Source organism: Molossus molossus, unplaced genomic scaffold (assembly GCF_014108415.1).
Source record: "Molossus molossus isolate mMolMol1 unplaced genomic scaffold, mMolMol1.p scaffold_m16_p_7, whole genome shotgun sequence".
Taxonomy (NCBI): domain Eukaryota; kingdom Metazoa; phylum Chordata; class Mammalia; order Chiroptera; family Molossidae; genus Molossus; species Molossus molossus.
Genome location: NW_023425401.1, coordinates 51204051 through 51225909, shown reverse-complemented (window position 1 = coordinate 51225909; position 21859 = coordinate 51204051).

The window sequence follows — 21859 nt, the reverse complement described above, 5'->3', positions numbered from 1 at the left end:
CAAGAAGATTGAAATTATATCAAGGATATTCTAGGATCACAGTGGCATGAAACTAGGAGTCAACTATAATATAAACACTAAAAAGCATTCAAACACATGGAGGATAAATAGCATGTTATTTAACAATGAATGGGTTACCAATGAGATTAAGGAAGAAATAAAATAACTTCCAGGACACAAATGAAAATGAATACACAACAACCTAAAACTGATGGGACACAATGAAAACTGTCCTGAGACTAAAGAAAAATCTTTAATAAACCATCTAACTCTACAACTAAAATAATTAGAAAGAGAACAGCAACACAAAAAGACCAGAGAAAGTAGAAGGATAGAAATAACAAAGATCAGAGTGGAAATAAATAAAATAGAGACTAAAAACAATACAAAAGATCAATAAAACCAATGCTGATCCTTGAAAATATAAACAAGATTGATGAAACTTTAGCCAGACTCATCAAGAAACAAAGAGAGAAAAACCAAATAAATAAAATCAGAAACAAAAGAGGTGAAGTAGTGATTGACACCATAGAAATAGAAATGATTATAAGAAAATACTATGAACAGATTTCAAAATGGCGATGGAGTGAATGGAAGCTACACAGACCATCTCCCAGGACCAAACTAGAATTACAATGAAAATAAAGACAAATTGTCAGAAAAAGGCAACAGAAAAGCAGCTTGGAGGACCACATAACAGGGACACTGACTCAATCCTGGTAGGCTTGTGGAGACGCAAGATGGGGGGCTGGGAGCCCATGGTCGGCAGCGGCCTTGGCTATGAGCAGCGCCCTCGGGTTAAACTCCCAAGTGGCTCCACAGTGCAGAGCTGGGACAGAGGCTAAAATAGCAGCACCACTTATCTTGGGCTCCGGCAGAGGAAGGGCAGACTGACTGGAACTGTGTGGGGACACTCAGGATTTGGAGGGCACTCAGAGCTTTTGCTGAGTTACAGCCACCCAGGACTGTGGTCATCTTACTCCTTCCCAGGGCTCTGGGGAGAAACAGTGGCCCCTCCCTCAGAAATTCAACCTAACCCGGTGGCCATTGAAATGCAAATTGAGGCCCATTAACAACCAGCATCTGCCCCACCCTCGGGAAATCCTCTTAGGCAGAGCACTTGAGGGAGTTTTCATTCAACTGAGAAGCCAAGGTTCTTCAGGTGACCACTATTGATAGCTTCCAGGCAAAAAGCTAGAGGATAACTGTACCATTACTGGGCAAGCAACTTTAACCAGGAAAGTAAGACTTGACAGTGGCATGTAACATGGGACCTCCCTCCCTCATCCAAACCCAGGAGAGGGAGCCACAAACAGTAGAACACCAACACCCACAGGGAAAATTTGGGAGGATCCCAAGCCCACTGTGATAGCCAAAATGGTGAAACACAGAAACAAAAGCCAAATGAAAGAACAAGAGACCTCAACCGAAGAGGAGATAAATGAGGTGCAGTTAAGCAAGTTAACAGAACTACAATTCAGAGCCATGATTTTGAGGAAGCTTAACAGCATGTGTAAGGACATGAGCACCATGAGTAAAGACAGAGAAGTGTTGAAAATAAACCAGTTGGAAATTAAAAACCACCAAGAAGGAATGAAGAATGACATATCAGAACTAAAAAACACATTGGGAAGTCTAAATAACAGAGTAGAGGAAGCTGAGGACCAGATCAGTGAATTAGAAAATAGGGCAGAAAAAATCAACCAATCAGAAAATCAAAAGGAAAATACAATTAAAAAACAGGAAGACAGCTTAAGAGAACCGTAGGACAACTGGAAATGTAATAATATTCACATCATAGGAGTCTCCGAAGAAGAAGAAAATGAGCAAGGATGCGAGAATACATTTGAAGAAATGACAGAAAATTTCCCTAATTTGATGAAGGAAGAAGACATTCAAGTTTAAGAGCACAGAGAGCCCCAAGTAAGAAAAACCCAAACAGGCCCACACCAAGACATATAGTAATCAAACTGCCAAAAATTAAAGACAAATAGAGAATCCTAAAAGCAGCAAGAGATAAGCAAAAGGTTACCTACCAAGGAACCCCCATAAGGCTTTCAGCTGACTTCTCAACAAACACTACAGGACCGAACGGAAAGGCAAGAAGTAATCAAGATCATGAAAAAAATAATCTGAATCCAAGGCTACTCTAACCAGTAAGGCTATCATTCAAAATAGAAGGTCAAATAAAGAGCTTCCCAGACAAAAAAAAAGGCTAAGGGAATATATTAGCACCAAAATAGCACTGCAAGAAATGTTAAAAGGTCAGCTGTAATTAGCAGAAGAAATATGAAGAAAAATATAACCAAACTAAACAAAAAAGGCAATAAATAAATAAAAATCAATAATCACCTTAAATGTAAATGGATTGAATGCTTTGATAAAAAGACACTGAATAGTTGATTGGATAAGAAAGCATGACTCATCTATATGTTGTTTACAAGAGACCCACCTCACAACTAGAAATTAATTGCAACAAGAACATGCAAAGACATTTGAACACATGGAAGCTAAATAGCATGTTATTAAACAACGAATGGGTCAATGAGGAGATCAAGGAAGAAATTTAAAATTTCCTGAAATCCAATGAAAATGAACACACATCAACACAAAACCTATGGGATACAGCAGAAGCAGTTCTGAGAGGGAAGTTCATAGCACTACAGACCTACCTCAAGAAGAAAGAAAGTCTCTAATAGACTACCTAGCCTCACAACTTAAAGTACTAGAAAGCAAACAAAAAGAAAACCCTAGAGCAAGTAAAGTAGAAGGAAGGAAATAGTAAAGATCAGAGCAGAAGCAAATGACATAGAGACCAAAAAAAAAAAAACAATTCAAAGGGTCAATGACACAAAGAGCTGGTTTTCTGAAAAGATTAACAAGATTGATGGACCCTTAGCTAGACTCACCAAGAAACAAAGAGAGAGAATCCAAATACACAAAATCAGAAATGAATGAGGAGAAGTAACAACCAACACCACGGAAATACAGAAGATCGTTGACAACTACTATGAAAAATTATATGGCAACAAATTCAACAATCTAAGCAAAATCGACAAATTTCTAGAAACACATAGTCTCCCAAAACTGGGCCAGGAATAGATAGAAAACTTGAACAGACCAATAACAACAGAAGAAATTGAAGATATATTCAAGACTCTCCGAGCAAACAAAAGCCCAGGCCCGATTGGCTTCACGGGGTAGTTTTACTGAACATTCAAAAAGAACTAACACCCATTCTCCTCAAACTGTTTCAAAAAATTCAAGAAGAAAGAAGACTTCTAAACTTGTTTTATGAAGCCAGCAAAATTCTAATTCCAAAGCCAGAAAAAGACATTATAGAGAAAGAAAACTACAGGCCAAAATACCTAATGAACATAGATGACAGAATCCTGAACAAAATACTAGCAAATTGGATCCAGCAACACATAAAAAAATTATTCACTATGACCAAGTGGGATTCATCCCAGGGATGCAAGGCTGGTACAATATTCACAAATCAATAAATGTGATACACCACATAAACAAAATGAAGAATAAAACCCAGATGATCATATCAACAGATGCTGAAAAAGGCTTTGACAAAATCCGGTATCCATTTCTGATAAAAACGCTCAGCAATGTGGAAATAGAGGGATCATATCTAGACATAATAAAGGCCATATAAGAAAGACCTACAGCCAACATCATACTCAATGGGCAAAAAGAAAAAGCATTTCCCTTAAGAACAGGAACAAGACAGGGATGCCCACTTTTACCACTCTTATTTACATAGTACTGGAATTCTTAGACACAGCAATCAGACAGGAAGAAAAAATAAAAGGGATCCAAATTGGAAAGAAGGAAGTGAAATTGTCATTATTCGCAGATGACATGATACTATACGTAGAAAACCCCAAAGACTCCATCAAACATTTACTAGACTTAATTAATGAATTTGGCAAAGTAGCAGGAGACAAAATTAACGTCAAGAAATCAATGGCATTTTTATACACCAATGATGAACTTACAGAAAGAGAAACTAAGAAAACAATTCCATTTACCTCTGCAGCAAAAAAATTAAGATACCTAGGAATAAACTTAACCATAGAAATAAAGGACCTATTTGCAGAAAACTACAGGTCATTGAAAAAAGAAATAGAGGAAGATATAAAAAAGTGGAAGCACATACCTTGTTCATGGATTGGAAGAATTAACATTATTAAAATGTCCATACTACCCAAAGCAATCTATAGATTCAATGCAATTCCCATCAAAATACCAACGACATACTTCACAGAACTAGAACAAAAACTTCAAAAGTTCATATGGAACCAAAAAAGACCTCGAATAGCCACAGCAATCTTGAAAAAGAAGAACAAAGTAGGAGGGTTCACATTACCAGATTTCAGGTTATACTACAAAGCCACTGTAATCAAAACAGCCTGCTACTGGCACAAGAACAGGCATATAGACCAGTGGAACAGAACAGAGAACCCAGAAATGGACCCAAGGCAATATGCTCAATTAATATTTCACCAAGGTGGCAAGAGCATAAAATGGAGTGAGGACAGCCTCTTTATTAAATGGTGTTGGGAAAATTAGACAGCTACATGCAAAAAAATGAAACTAGACCATCAACTTATATCACACACAAAAATAAACTTAAAATGGATAAAAGACTTAAATGTGACCCATGAATCCCTAAAAATCCTAGAAGAAACTGTGGGCAACAAAATTTCAGACATTATACGCAGCAGAATTTTTACTGACACATCACCTAAGGCAACAGAAACAAAGGAGAAAATGAACATATGGGACTACATCAAACTCAAATCTTCTGCACAGCAAAAGTTACAATCATGAAAATGGAAAGGCTACCCACTATATGGGAGAGCATAATTGCCATTGATATATCAGATAAGGGGTTAATTTCCAATACATATCGAGTACTCATACAACTCAACAAAAGGAAGACAAAGAACCCAATGAAAAAATGGGCAGAACTAAATAGACACCTCTCCAAACAGGACATACAAATGGCTAAGAGACATATGAAGAAATGCTAAACATCGCTAATCTTCAGAGAGATGCAAATTAAAACAACAATGAGGTATCACCTCACAACTGTCAGAATGGCCGCCATCAACAAATCATCAAACAACAAGTGTTGGCGAGGGTGTGAAGAAAAGGGGACTCTAGTGCACTACTGGTGGGAATGTAGACTGGTGCAGCCACTATGGAAAATAATATGGTGTTACCTCAAAAAATTAAAAATTGAACTTCCATTTGACCTAGTGATTTCACCTCTAGGAATATGAGATAAGAAGCCTGAAACACCAATCAGGAAGAATATATGTGCCCCCATGTTCATAGCAGCACTCTTTACAATAGCTAAGATCTGGAAACAGCCCAAATGTCCATCAGTAGACGAATGGATAAAAAAGCAGTGGTACATATACACAATGGAGTACTATGCAGCTATAAGAAAGAAAGATCTCTTATCCTCTGAGACTACATGGAGGGACCTGGAAAGCATCATCCTAAGAAAAATAAGCCAAACAGAGAAAGACAAGTATTATATGATGTCACTTATTTGTGGAATATAATAAATATAGCAGTCTGAGGAATGGGGTAGTCCCAGAGACGTGAAAGTGGGGGACAGACTGACTATCCCCAGAAGAGGTGGTGGTGGGGGGAGAGATAAACCACAAAACTTATATGCGTATATGCATGAACAATGGACATGGACAACAACGCTGGGGAGAGTGGGGAATCAGTGGGGGAAAAAGCAGAAACATCTGTAACAAAAATAAATTAATTAAATAAAAAAAATACTATGAACAACTCTGTGCCAATAAATGGGAAACCTAGGCAAAATGGACAAATCCTAAAAACATACAGCCTTCCAAAAATCAACCAGAAAGTTTCAGTAAACCTAAATAGACCAATAACAAAAAATGAAATTGAAGCAGTATTCAATAAACTCTCAGCAAACAAAAGCCCTGGTCCAGACAACTTCACAAAGGAGTTTTACCAAACATTCAAAGAAGAACAACACCTATCTTATTGAAACTATCCCAGAAAATCCAAGAGAAAGAAAGACTTCCAAGCTCTTTTACAAGGCCACATTTTTCTAATTCTAAAACTAGATAAAAACACTGAAAAGAAAGAGAATCACAGACTAATATTCCTGAGGAACATAGATACTAAAATCCTGAAGCACATATTATCAAATTGAATCCAGAAATATATTAAAACAATCATACACCATGAAAGGGGGAATTATTTCAGAGATGTTAGACTGGTACAATATTTGCAAATAAATAAATATGATATTACACAAAAACAAATGGAAAGATACAAATCACATGATTATATCACTTGATGCAGAAAAAGTATTTTACAAAAATCCAACACCAATTTTTAAAAAATGTTTTTATTGATGTTTTAAAGAGAATGGAAGGGCAAAAGAGATAGAAACATTGATTTGAGAGATAAATATTGATTGGCTGTCTCCTGCATGCCCCTTACTGGAGAATTAGCTTACAATCCAGGCATGTGCCCTGACCAGGAATTGAACTGGGAATTAAACCAGAATCTCTCAGCCCATGGGACAATGTGCAATCCACTGAGCTATGCTGCTGGGGCACAACACCAATTTTTGAGAAAAACTCTTCGGCAAAGTGGTAATGGAGGGATTGTATCTCAACATAATAAAGGCCATATATGACAAACTTATAGCCAACATCATACTCAATGGATGCAAACCAAAATCATTTCCCCTAAGAACAGGAACAAAACAGAGATGTCTGCTTTGTCCACTCTTATTCAACATAAAACTGGAAGTCATTGCCATAGTGATCAGACAAGGAGAAAAAATAAAAGCCATCCAAATTGAAAAGGAGGAAGTAAAACTGTCATTATTCACAGATGACATGATATTGTACATAGAAAATCCTAAAGACTACACCAAAAAACTACTTGACTTAATAAATGGCTTTGGCAATGTAACAGGATACAAAATTAATGTCCAGAAATTTATGACATTTTTATACACCAATAATGAACTCTCAGAAAGAATAACTTTAAAAAATCTCATTTACCATTGCAACAAAAGAATTAAGATAATTAGCAATAAACTTAACCAAGGAAGTAAAAGACCTGCACTTGGAAAACTGCACTATGTTGAAAAAAGAGATAGAGGAAGATATAAACAAGTGGAATTATATACCTTTTCCATAGATTGAAAGACTTAACGTCATTAAATGTTCGTATTACTCAAATCATTCTATAGATTCATTGCAATCCCTATTAAAATACCAACAGCATATTTTACAGATCTAGAACAAGTACTCCAAAAGTTTATATGGAACCAAAAAAGACTCCAAAAAGCTACAGTAATCTTGAGAAAGAACAAAATTGGAGTGATCACAATCCTGGATGTCAAATTATACTACAAAGCCATTGTAATCAAAATAGTGTGGTACTGGCAAAAGAACAGGTGTATATATCGATGGATCAGAACAGAGAATTCAGAAACTGATTCAAGCAATTATGCTCAATTAATACAAAGGAGGCAAGAACATAATGGAGTAAAGACAGTCTCTTCCATAAATGATGTTGGGAAAATTGGACAGCTACATGCAAAAAAGAAATGTAACTAGACCAACAACTTACACCACACACAAGAATCAACTCGAAATGAATAAAAGACTTAAATGTCACTCATGGATCCATAAAAATCACAGAAGAAAATGTAGGCAGCACATGTAGCAGAATTTTCACCAATACATCGCCTCGGGCAAGAGAAACAAAGGGAAAAACAAATATATGGGGCTGCATCATATTAAAAATCTTCTGCACCACAAAAGAAACCAGCATCATAATGAAAAGAAACCCAATGTATGGAGAACATATTTGTCAGTGATACATTGGATACAGGGTTAATGTCCAAAATATATAAAGTACTCATACAACTTAACAAAACCAAGACAAACAATCCAATTAAAAAATGGGTAGAGGACATGAATAGACCCCTCTCCAAATAGGATGTACAAATGGCCAAGAGACATGTGAAAAAATGCTCAATATCACTAATCATCAGAGAGGTGCAAATTAAAACAATGAGGTATCACCTCACACCTGCCAGAATGGCCCCCATCAACAAATTAACAAGCAACTAGTGCTAGTGAGAATGTGGCAGAAAAGGAACCCTAGTCCCCTGTTGCTGGAAATGCAGATTGGTGCAGACACTATACAAAATATTGTGGAGTGTCCTCAAAAAATTGAAAATGGAACTGCCATTCTCCTAGGAATGTATCCCAAGAATCCCGAAAAAGCAACCAGAAGGAATATATGTACCACTATTTTCATAGCAACATTATTTACAATAGCTATGATCTGGAAACAGCCAAAGTGCCCTTCAGTAAATGAGGGGATGGAAAAACTGTGGGCTAGGGGTGGAGAACCTTTTTTTCTGCTAAGAGCCATTTGCATATTTATAACATCATTCCCAGGTCATACATAATTATCAACTTAAAAAATAGCCTGCTGTATTTGGTCAGGCTAATTTGTTGAGGCATGTGATGCTAGCTGGTATTGGCCCGCAGCCTGGACTTTCCCCACCCATGAATTCACAATGGACTATTATGCAGCGGAAAAGAAGGCTCTATTACCCTGTGAGACAGCATGGAGGGACCTCGAGATTATTATGCTAAGCAAAATAAGCCAGTCAAAGAAAGACAAATATCACATGATCTCACTTATATGTGGAATCTAATGAACAAAATAAGCTGATGAATTAAATAGAACCTGAGTCACAGAAACATGAAACAAACTGACAAATCTCAAAGGGAAGGAAGGAGAGGGGAGGGAAGAGATAAATCATAGAACTTATTTGCATATACACATTGCCCATGGATATAAACATTAGGGTGGTGAAGGCCTTGGGTGGGGCAGGACCTGGCTGGATGGAGGCAAGGGGGATAAAAGGGAGGACATTTGTAATACTCTCAACAATGAAGATAAAAATAAATAAACATTAAGCAGGCGGGAAAAAAATGAATATATATTCACACAAACCCTTGACATAAATGTTCACAACAGTTTTATTAATCTTATTCAAAACCTGGAAACAACCCAGTGGTTTATCAATAGATAAATGAGAAAACAAATTAGGGTATAGATACAAGAGAGAACTATTAGCAATGAAATAAATTATACTGTTTTATACATCTGCTAATATGAAGAATATACAATATAAACAATACACAGACATACACAACAGCATGGATGAATACGAAAAATATTATGCAGAGGTCTAGACAAGGCAGAATAGTTAATGATGTGGGATTTTATAAATATTAAACTATCAAACATAGAACTACAGTGACAGAAAACAATTCAGTGGTTATTTGGGGCTAGGAATGGTGGCTAATGGATTGAAGAGGTATACAAGGTAATTTCTTGAAATGATGAAAATGCTATATATCTTGATTTATGATAGTGGTTACATAGGCATATATATTTGTCAAGACATTTGATGGATATCTTTATTTGTGCATAGATTATACCTTAAAAATTTTTTTCTAACAACAAAGCAAAAACATTTTTATAGAGACCTCGACTAGAACTCTGGAGTTATACAGGTCAGGGTTTCAGGGTTTGAATCTCAGCTCTGCTATTAACTTCAGAAAAGTTAATTATTCTCTCTGAATTTCAGTTTTTTCATATGCAAGGCAGAGTTGATCATGGACTAACTCTTAGGAAAACAAGAGGAATAAAATAAACACTGCCTTTAAAGTGCATAGAATAATGAACGTATATATACATATGTCTAATATATGATTACTTAGACTTAGACTTATCCCTAAACTACTTTTTGACATATTTGTAGTAAGTTCAGCATCTTAAATTCATGGTTGCATAAACTTTGACTGTATTCTAGAGTTTTATTTGTGTGCATTTTGAGACATTCAATATTATTCAAGGGAAGTGTCTGAGACACCCCAGGGAGCCGTTCTCAGCAGATCTACAGAGGTGCAAATTACTTTTGTGCACAGATGAGAACGACTGTGATGAGATAGGAGAAGCTTTCCCAATTGCAGCAGAGTTAGCCACAAAGGTTAACAACGCTGTCTGCTAGGAAGCTGTAGCTGTAAGATACAGAAAATCTATAGTAAGTGTAATCAAAGAGCCTGCCCAGAGAAACCAAGGTACCTATATATCATTGAATGGGCTATTGTGAATTCAAAAATCAAGAAATGTGATGATACGTTCTTACTAACGCAGAATAAACTAATAATGATTCAGTCTCTAATTTGCCTAATACGAATGCAGAGAGATTTTTACAGTGGAATGTTGATGTAACTATGACTTATTTTACTGTTTTTCTGCATGTTTAATTTTTGTCTTTAGACATTTAAAAATATCCATTTTACCTATGCAGAGAGAAGAACTAGTATATAGTTCTGTAATATCACTGCTTGAGAATTGATGTTTAAGTTTGGATGGCTTTTTATTAATTTACTTTTGCCTCAAACATTCATCAGGTTTTGTTATTTAAATGAAGCTATCTTCATACTTTAGCGATATTTTGGTGCCATTGATTATTAAATTTAATTTTATTATTACTTAAAGTTATAATATAAAATCACAGAATATATTTCTAAGTGAAAATATGAATAAATGAGATTATATTTTTATATGATCAAATGTTATAGCTACTATTTTTAGAGGAAAATCAGAAAGATGTTTTTTCTTTGATGGAAGCAAAATTACAATTTTGAAGACTTTTTGAGTTCTTAAGGTAAATCTACTAACTTATAAATAGTGAGACAAATATTTCTAGAGGCCCCCATATGTTTAAGGGTTGAATATTATGTATTCAGTGAGACTAAAAGGTCTAAAATTTTTCATGTTATAGCCAATGTATGTACTAACATTTCCTTGAAATACAGGTCTAGCAGAGATATGAGTATATATTGTGAGATTTATTTTTTTTAACTGAATACAACATGAAAGGTTCAAAAATAATAGTCCCTTGCTGATATAAAATAAAATAAAATAAAAAAAACGAGTAAAAATTGTGTCATAATATAATAAAATACATAGGGAATAAACTAAGTGTTTCATCTATTTGTTTGTTTGAAAATGGCTTTTGAAAGTATTATCTCTCTGCAATAAACATTGCTTCAGATTATAGTGTTTGTAATATAATCCTGCCTAAACATAAGATGAGAATAAAATATTTTCATTTCTTTTACAACCCTAATACAAAATTCTTTTTATTAATTATTTTATTTTTGTTACAGATGTTTCTCCTTCCCCACCCAGATACCCTCTTCTGATCCCACCCCCCAAAACAAATCTGATTAATAATAGCTAATGTATTATTTATAAAATAGAATATTTTTTAAAATCACAGTTATAAACATGAAAACACATTAGTAAGATTCAGAACGTCACTAGAAAATAAAGAACTGTCATACTAAAAAGTGTCAAAGATCAAGAAAAATGGGAAAAATAAAGAAATGCTAGAAAGAATCTGATGATACCTGAGAATAATTAGATTCTGTTTTATGACCTTCTTTAGATTTAATGTAGGATGTTTGGTTCATTTATTTTGTTTCTAGGGAGTCTGACATCACTTATATAATTCATTATCCAACTCATATGTCTGATCCTTTCTGCAAACTATAAATATCTTTGTCTTTTGCATTGAATGCATAATTTTGTGACTGCCCCCTCCCCCAAAAGAAACCCTGTTTTCTAACATTTCTTTTCCTCCAACCTAAAATTTCTATGGTGTTCTTACCCCTTATATTCAAAACAATAAAAGTTTGAAGTGAGACTTTATATACAAGTTTGAACCTTTAAAGTAGTGATGTAGTTGAGTTTGAAGATAGTTAATAATGTATTAATTCATCAACTACTAGGAGATCCACAAGTGTCACAGGTATTGTCCTAGGCACTGAGAATACCATGTTGAGGAACTAATGAATTACTTACATAATAGATTTATTTGGAACGCTATCAGAAAAACATTTTTAAATGTGTAAAAGGGAAATTGTTCTCTGGAAAAATTAAACATAAATACTACCCATGAATCGTAATTTTATAAACCTTTGATTCAATTTTGATCTAGTTGACAGAAATGTTAAAATATTATGGCCATACTTACAGAAAATTATTTTTTACAAAAAAATTAAATAAATTATTCTGATTCCAGAATAATAAATGATATAAAAATAGTGTAAAATTTTGCAGTTATAAACAATGTATAAAAACTCATTTTTATTTCATAATGGTTACAGTTATTATAGCTGCATATCTAATTTCTAATAATAAGGTAAAAATCATAAAGACTTAAAATATTTAAGGAATTGTGTTTTAGATTATTTATTTTCAGGAAAGTTAGCGCTTCATGTACAACACTGTATATTATTTTCCTCTCTTTCACATTGTTTTTTCCTGAGAAATCCTGGCTGCTTTCATCACAACTCTTGGTCCTGCAACCCCTTTGCAGACATATAAAATAAGAGAATACTCTTGGGGAAAAAAGGAATTTCTCAAAACTCCCTAATGTTTCACATATTGGGTTACAGTGTATGTGTATATATTCTAACTTCCTTTTCTGGAAAATAGGTATGAAGTAAGCAAGATGATTTTACTCTAAATTTATGTTACAGGAATCTAATCATCATGGTAAATTGTTAATGACTAATAGCTCTCTAACCTGCCTTATGGAGAGACAGCCACAGGATCAGGTTGAGTTCACTGAACATTTCATGGTTTTAGCATTTAATATTAAAGTTGGCAGTGAAATAGGAATATTTTGAATGCCACTTTTGGACTGAAGAAAACACACATCATAAGAGACCTCCTGTCTTTAAATTTTAATTCATTCCACATCTCCAGAACATGAGCATTTAAAATATTCCTCAAGTGTTTTCTGTTGGGAGAAGAAGCACTGGGGTTAAACACTGGTGTAAATATCTTTTCTTGTGAAGCAGTGTGCTCGAAGGAACTCACTGGAGATTAGCTGGATGATTCTGACTCATGACAAAGGGTGATCTTGACAGGAATATGATGACCTACCCTCCCAAAACATCTTTAATAAGAAAAATATGTGCTTGATATCTAGGGAGAGAGTGGAGCATTAGAACAGGAGTTATAAATTTAAAAAAATCTAACTTTTTCTTCCTTGGGATCAACTAAGACTTCTTAACTACCATAATTTCTGAAGCACCCTAAGACAGATACACATGTATTGTAAGAGCAGGAGCTCTAAATATAGAATCCCATTCAAGGTGATTCTAGCAATGGGTTCCAGTGTAAATTGGTATTCCTTGAAATTTGTAGAATTCTTCTACTGGCATTTCTCTGTTTGTTATTCAGATTTAGGGGGTTTGACCTCTGCAGAGAAGGATTTCGGGGGATTGAAAATCTGATTAGGGAGAGCAGCCATGCTCAGTGAACTAGGAATCTAACTGGAAGTAGTGACAACCAATCTCATTGTGATTTGATTTATAGTAGACTTAACTGCAAGAAAGAGTATGCACATTTCTTATTAATTCTAAGAAGGCATGTTAGTCTAGTACAGAGTTTCCCACAAAGTTAATTGCCTTGGGAAATGAAAAGTATTTTTAATATTATAACTCTTATTATGCTGGAAAATTTCAAATAATTATTTGAGCATTCAATTAATACACATTTTAAATTTTTATGAATCAGCATTTTCTTTGTTTAAGAAGATTCCCAAAGACATGTCATTTATTTAATCTAGTATATGCTTTGCTGGTTAAACACTGAGGCTATTTATTTGTTTATTTATTTAAATGTCAGCACTCAAACATTCCTTTGTAGGTACTCTTTAATTCTGCTTGAATACTGAATTCCATTTCAGAGAATCTCTCTAAATACATTGTGCAGTGAGTTGAATGTGATCCAGTTTGCAAATTGACTACAAAGATGTGGTTGCTTTGAATCAGAAGACTTTTACAAGTTGCAAATGTTTCTGACTTCTTTTAGACTCATTAAAACTTTTTTGAACACAGCCAAATGTCTCTTACTCAAAGGAACAATGAGTGCTTATAGGAAAAAAAGGGCACTGGGTGAAGTAGTTGCCTTGGGAGAAATGTGAAGTATTTTTTTTTATTATTTTAGTAAAAGTCCATTTGAATTATCACCCACTTTTCTTAACAACTACCATTTATTCTTCAAAATACACACACACTTTTACAACAAAAACCCAGATGATTATGCATTATTTACTTTTACATCAAAACATATTTGTTAGATTACAACTTTTAAAATATATTAAAGTTAGTAAGATTTCAGACTGTATTCATTTAAGCAAATTATAAACTTTGGCAAATCTACTTGTTTATCAAACAGTAGCTTTTCTCAAAAAAGTAAAAATTCTTAGAAAATGTTCTCACAATTATACAAAGAACTAAGAGCTTTTGGCTTCTCATTGTATTTCAGAGAATATTCTATTGTAAATCTACAGAGATTGCATGTAATAAATGCAGTAATTGTTCTAATTACTATTTGTCTCTACCAGAGCAATAAAACAGCAGTCGCAAGTACAATAAATGGGGTTGCTAATTATGCAGCTAATCTCACAAGTACACTTTCACATATAGAAAAATATATAATATTAAATGATTAAGTTAAAAGATGGAAAATCTGTCCTGTTCGGTTTGGCTCAGCAGTTAGAGCGCCAGCCTGTGGTCCAGAGAGACCCGGGTTCAGTTCCCACTAAGGGTGCATACCTCGGTTGCAGTTTGTTCCCAGCCCTGGTTGGTCATGCAGGTGGCAGCCACTCAATGTGTCCCTTTCACATTGATGTTTCTCTCTCTTTCTCTCTCTCTTTCTCTCTCTCTCTCTCTCCCTCCCTCCCACTCTGAACAAAAAATGGAAAAATGTCCTTGGGTGAGGATAAAAAATTTATTTATTTAAATAAATAAATAAAAGATGGAAAATCTTGTAGGACTTCATTAGTTTCATACACTAAACATTCACAAGCAACCCACTCCCCCAAAAGTAAATATATGGAAATATGTTATTATATATATACACATATAAAGTCTTCCATGCCACACAGTGAAAACTTAGTAGTATAGACAACCTAATTTGATGATTAGTGACATTGAGCATTTTTTCATATGTCTCTTGGCCATTTGTATGTCCGGTTTGGAGAGGTGTCTAGGTCCTTTGCCCATTTTTTAATTGGATTCTTTGTCTTCCTTTTGTTGAGTTGTATGAGTACTCTGTATATTTTGGAAATTAACCCCTTATCTGATCATTGGCAGTTGTGCTCTCCCATATAGTGAGTTCCCTTTCCATTTTGATGCTTGTTTCTTTTGCTTTGCAAAAGCTTTTTAGTTTGATGTAGTCCCATGTATTAATTTTTTTTCTTTGTTTCTCTTGCCTTAGGAATTGTATCAGTGAACATTCTGCTGTGTGTGATGTCTGGATTTTCCTAGCCAGAATAAGGCAGCCTTGGACCAAAAATACCTGCCATGATTTCAGCAACTAAATTAACTGAATAACAGAAACAAATATGTAAAATTTTTGCAGGTACCAAATTTCTTAAAATTTAAAGCTTCACTAGCACTAATGGATGGGGAAGAGAGACTTGTAATTAATGTTTATCTTAGTCAATGCTAATGTCAGTACTTATTCCTAGATTTCCAGCCTTTTTCTATAATAAGCTGTGATGTTTCCTGTAATGCCAGGTATCAGAAATTTTTTAAAAACAACAATATTTAACTATGAGAAGTAAAGGTTTCACATAGCTCTATGAGTATTGGTGGAAAAATTAAGAGTAAAAAAATCAAATACATGGAAGCAGGTAGTCATAATATCACTTGTCTCCAGGAAATATACCATAGTATTAATTATGCTCCCACATCCCAGGACATTAAAATCTATTTGGGAAAGAAAAAGAAACATGGATGCAAACACTTAATAAAAGATGGCACATCTCTTGGTATATAGCTCTAGAGATGTTTGGAATAGAAATGAAAAGAAACTAACAAATTAAGAGATTTTTAAAAAGATTTTCTAAAAATATGTTTTTATTGATTTTTTAGAGAGAGGAGGAGGAGAGAGATAGAAACACTGATGTGAGAGAAATATATTTCTCTGGTTGCCTCCTGCATGCCCCTCACTGGGACTCAAACCCAAAACCCGGTCATGTGCCTGAACCAGGAATGAAACTGGGACTCCTCAGTCCATGGGACGACACTTAATCCACTGGGCCACACCAGCTGCGCTTAAAGAGATATTTTAAAGTAAGGGACTCATTTAGTCATTTCATTATTTATTAACCACTGGCTCTTTCAATACATCATTTATCCATTCGTTAATTCATTAAACTTTTACATAGTTCTGGATTTATGCCAGATTGAGTGTAGGTACATAGGATACCTAGGTTTATAAGACACAATCTCTGACCACATAGTCAAAAAAAGAGAGATGGACAAGTAAACTCCTAATGTTGAAGTAGAGAGTGAACAATACAATCATGGAAGCTTAGGAGAGAAATAGCAGAGAAGGGGGGTATTACTTCATTGCAAAAGTACAGGAAAGGATACGTGTGGTTCTCTAACACTAGAACAAATGTGTACATGAAGAAAGTTGTAGGTTTACAAACTTTATAAGACTATGATTAGTAGAAAATATAATTCTTAAAATTGTATCAGTATCCCTGGCCCATTCAGCTCAGTGGTTGGAATGTCGGCCAGTGGACTAGAGAGTTCTGGGTTTGGTTCCTGCTAAGGACATGTGCCTCGGTTGCGGTTTGTCCCCGGTCCTGGGTTGGGGTCGTGTGGGTGGCAACCAGTCAATTGTCCCTCTCACATCAATGTTTCCCTTTCTCTCTTCCTCTTTCTCCCTCTAGCTCTATCTGGAGATAAATGCAAAAAATGTCCTTGGGTGAGGATAAAAGAAAAATTGTATCAGTAAAGTCAAGAGTAATTTACAGAAAAAGAATTATTTGCTGGTTCTAAAAAATATAGAGAGATACTGATAAAAATGACCAGGAAAAGTCAAAGAAGGCTGGTGGATGAAGAACCATTATTGTTAGTGTATCAGTTATCTATTTTTGTGTAGCAAAATAACCCAACCCTTAGTAATTTAAAACAACTGTAGCCTCCTATGCTCCAACAGTCTGTGCTTATTGCAGTATAGTAGTCTCAGGGTTCCAAAGGAATTTGTAACATCTCTGAATTCCTACGATAGGAAATTTGAACAGTTTTAATTCTGCTACATCCTATGAAACAAAGCAAATTTAAAAACCAGTTTTAATATAAGAGGGATAAAAAGTAGACAAATTTAGGTCAACATTCTGTGGAAACTTTCTCCAATATGTGAGAATTTTAAAAGTTAAGGAAGAATAAACCAGTGGGTCTAGGAGGAGTAAAAGCAAGAGACAGAATAAGCTGTTTTTAAGAAAAGATTTAATACTGACATTGGCAAGCAAAAGAGCCACAATATATCCAGAATGTGGTCGAGGGAATTAATGAGATAGGAGATGACAAAAAAGTAAAAGGTATAGTCTGATCAAAAATGAAGTTTAGGGGTACATATTTTTTTGTTATTGGTGTTTCAGGCTTCTTAGGGTATATTCCTAGAAGTGGGATCACCGGGTCAAATGGAAGTTCAATTTTTAACTTTTTTTTTTTTTTTTTCAGATCTTTATTGTTGGATGTAAAATGTATTACAGATGTTCCACATTTTCCCCCCATTGATCCCCTCCTCCCCCCTCCCGCCCCCCTCCTACCTTTTCCCACACTATTGTCTGTGTCCATTGGTTATGCATATAAGTTCTTTGGTTTATTTCTTCCCACCCCACCCCCCCAACCCCTTTCCCTTTGAGGTTTGTCAGTCTGGCAATGAATTTGTGCTTCTTAATCCCTTCACCTTTTTCACCCATTACACCAACCCCCTTCCCAACTGGCAACCAACAAAATGTTCTCTGTATCTATGAGAATGTTTCTGTTCTTCCGTTCATTTTGTTTGTAGATTCCATTGTTGGTAGATATGTATTCATTGCCATTTTGTTTGTTCATACATTTTATCTTTTTCTTCAAAAAGACCCTTCATCATTTCATATAATAACGGTTTGGTAGTGATGAACTTCTTTAACTTTTTCTTGTCTGGGAAAGTTTTAATATGTCCATCGATTCTAAATGACAGCTTTGCAGGATAGAGTAATTTTGGTTGTAGGTTCTTGGTTTTCACAACTCTGAATATTTCTTGCCACTCCCTTCTGGCCTGCAAAGTTTCTTTTGAGAAATCAGCTGACAGCCTAATGGGAACTCCCTTGTAGGTAACTAGCTGCCTTTCTCTTGCTGCTTTTAAGATTCTCTCTTTGTCTTGAACCTTTTGCATTTGGATGATGATGTGTCTTGGTGTGGGCCTCTTGGGGTTCATCTTGTTTGGGACTCTCTGTGCTTCCTGGACTTGTATGTCTGTTTCCTTCACCAAGTTAGGAAAGTTTTCTGCCATTATTGTTTCAAACAGGTTTTCGATTTCTTGTTCTCTCTCTTCTCCTTCTGGCACCCCCAAGATGCGAATGTTGGCACGCTTGAAGTTGTCCCAGAGGCTCCTTACACTATCCTCATTTTTTTGGATTCTTTTTTCTTTTTGCTGTTCTGAATGGGGATTTTTTGCTTCCTTATATTCCAAATCGATGGTTTGCTCCTTGGATTTACATACTCTATTATTGAAGCTGTGTAAACTATTCTTTATTTCAGTTAATGCCTCCTTCAATTCTAACTGTGCATCCATGATTTCTAACTGGTCCTTTTTTATGCTCTTGAGGCCCTCCTTAAGTTCACTGAGGTTCTCACTAAGTTCATTGAGCATACTTATAAGCAGTATTTTGAACTCAGTATCTGTTAGGTTGCTTATCTCCCTTTCGCTTAGTTCTTTTATTGGGGTTTTGTTCTGTTCTTTCATTTGGGACCTGTCTCTTTGTCTCCTCATTTTGGCTGCCTCCCTGTGTTTGTTTCTGTGTGTTACTTAATGAGAGGTATGGGGCTCCCTGAGACCCGATGTTACTCGTTTGAAAGAATTTAGGGAAAACCTGAAGCAGGATCCAAGACAGGCCAATCCTATGGTTAAGCAAGTGGCAACAGCTTGGTGGGCCTGAAAGTTGGGTGGGGCGGGGCGGGGCCTCAGGGAGTCAGCAGGGCGGGGCTACCAGTGTGAGCCAGGTGGCTGGAGTCCCAGATATGGCTTCTGTCTGCCGCTCCCGGGAAGGGCTCACCAAAGGAACAAAGGCCTCTTACAGCACGTTTGTCCCAGAGGAAGCCCCCTCTCCAGCCCTCGCTCCAGTGCCAACCAGCTCAGTTCTTCCCTGTATGTCTCTGGCGCCCCTTGAGCTGCCTCCCCTCCAAGCTCAGAGGGAGAGAGTCTGATAAGTCTGTGCGCGGGCCCTTTAAGGAGCTGCCTGGGGCTCCAGCCGAGTCAGCCTCCCTGGGCCTCAGTTCCCACTGGTTTTTCCAGCCAGAAGTTACTGGGATTCTCTTCCTGGCACTGGAACCCTGAGCGGGACACCTGGTGTGGGACGGGGACCCCTCAGTCCTCAGGAAGGACCTTCCCAGCCGCGGGGACCTCCTGATTTTTATCCGCCACACCTGGGTGTGGGACCAGCCCGTCCCCTCCACCCCTCCTACCAGTCTGGATGTAGCTGCTTTTTAAAATTCCGTAGTTGTATGACTTCCATTCTGCTTGATTTCAGGCGGTTTTGAATGACGGTTGTTCTGTAGTTTAGTTGTAACTTTGATGTTGTTGTGGGAGGACGCGATACCGCGTTTACCTACGCCGCCATCTTGACCGGAAGTCTCAATTTTTAACTTTTTGATGTAACACCATAGTGTTTTCCATAGTGGCTGCACCACTCTGCATTCCCACCAGCAGTATTCTAGAGTCCCCTTTTCTCCACACCCTTGTCAACACTTGTTGTTTGATGATTTGTTGATGGTGGCCATTCTGACAGGTGTGAAATGATACCTCATAGTTGTTTTAATCTGCATCTCTCTGATGATTAGTGACGTTGAGCATTTTTCCATATGTCTCTTGGACATTTGTCCTGTTTGGTGAGGTGTCTATTTAGGTCCTCTGCCCATTTTTTAATTGAGCTCTTTGTCTTCCTTTTGTTGAGTTGTATGAGTACGCTGTATATTTTGGAAATTAATTCCTTATCTGATATATCATTGGCAATTATGGTCTCTCATATAGTGGGTTCCCTTTCCATTTTGATGGTTGTTCTTTTGTTCTGCAGAAGCTTTTTAATTTGATGTAGTCCCATGTGTCCATTTTTTTCTTTTGTTTTGCCCATCTTAGGTGTTGTATAAGTGAAAATTCTGCTGTGTATGTTTGAAATTTTGTTGCCTACATTTTCTTCTAGATTTTTTTATGGATTTACGAGTTACATTTAAGTCTTTTATCAATTTTGAGTTCATTCTTGTGTATAGTGTAAGTTGGTGGTCTAGCTTTACTTTTTTGCAAGTAGTTGTCCAATTTTCCCAAGACCATTTATTGAAGAGACTATCTTGACTTCACTGTATGCTCTTGCCACTTTTGTCAAATATTAATTGAGCATATTGTCTTGGGTCACTTTCTGGGTTCTGGGTTCTGTTCCATTGATCTATATGCCTGTTCTTGTGCTAGTACCAGGCTGTTTTGATTACAGTGGCTTTGTAGTATAACCTGATATCTGGTAATGTGATCCCTCCTACTTTGTCCTTTTTTTTTTCAAGATTGCTCTAGCTATTTGAGGGTTTTTTTTTTTTTTTTGTTCCATATAAACTTTTGGAGTGTTTGTTCTAGATCTGTGAAGTATGTCGTTGGTATTTTGATGAGGATTGCATTGAATCTATAGATTGCTTTGGGTAGTATGGACATTTTAATGATGTTAATTATTCCAATCCATGAGCAAGGTATGTGCTTCCACTTTTTTATATCTTCCTCTATTTCTTTTTTCAATGACCTATAGTTTTCTGTGATGAGATCTGGAAACAACCCAAGTGTTCATCAGTAGATGAGTGGATAAAAAAGCTGTGGTACATATATACAATGGAATACTGTGCAGCTATAAGAAAGAAATATCTCTTATCCTTTGAGATGGCATGGAGAGGCCTGGAGAATATTAAGCTAAGCAAAACAAGCCAAGCAGAGAAAGACAAATATCACATGATCTCACTTATTTGTGGAATATAATGAACTAAACAACCTGATGAACAAAATTGACCCAGAGACATTGAGGTAGGGTGCAGACTGACAAGTCTCAGAAAGAGGGTGTTGGGGGGAAGAGATAAACCATAGAACTTGTGTGCATGTATGCATAACCGATGGACAAGGTCAACAAAGCTGGGTTTGGGGAAGGGGGGATGGGGAGGAGGGTGTCAAAAGGGGAAAAAGGAGAAACATCTATAACAAAAACAAATTAATAAAAATATTTTTTAAAAAGTGAAGTTTAGTGTGCCTGCAAGAGTTGGAGAATATTTACAAGCAAGGGATTGGAGTTTGAATTGAGTTGAGTGAGACAGAAATTCTCATTCTTTGTCTCACCGGCTCTCAGATGGCAATAGTCTTAGGCTAATAATGAGTATAGTGTGAACTTCCCCAGAGGTATTGATGTTGGTGTTTCTTTCACCTTGTAGTCACCATGCCATATTACATTTGTAGCTTAAGCTATGTCTTCGTTATGAACAAATAATTTTAGTAGCAAATATAGTCTAGGATTTAAATTAGTAACATGCATACCAACATTCAAAGAGCAGCTTTCAATCATTTTTTTAAAGAAACTACTTGTGTCTAAAATAAAAATGAATAAACCATTCAATAATGATAAGATTTA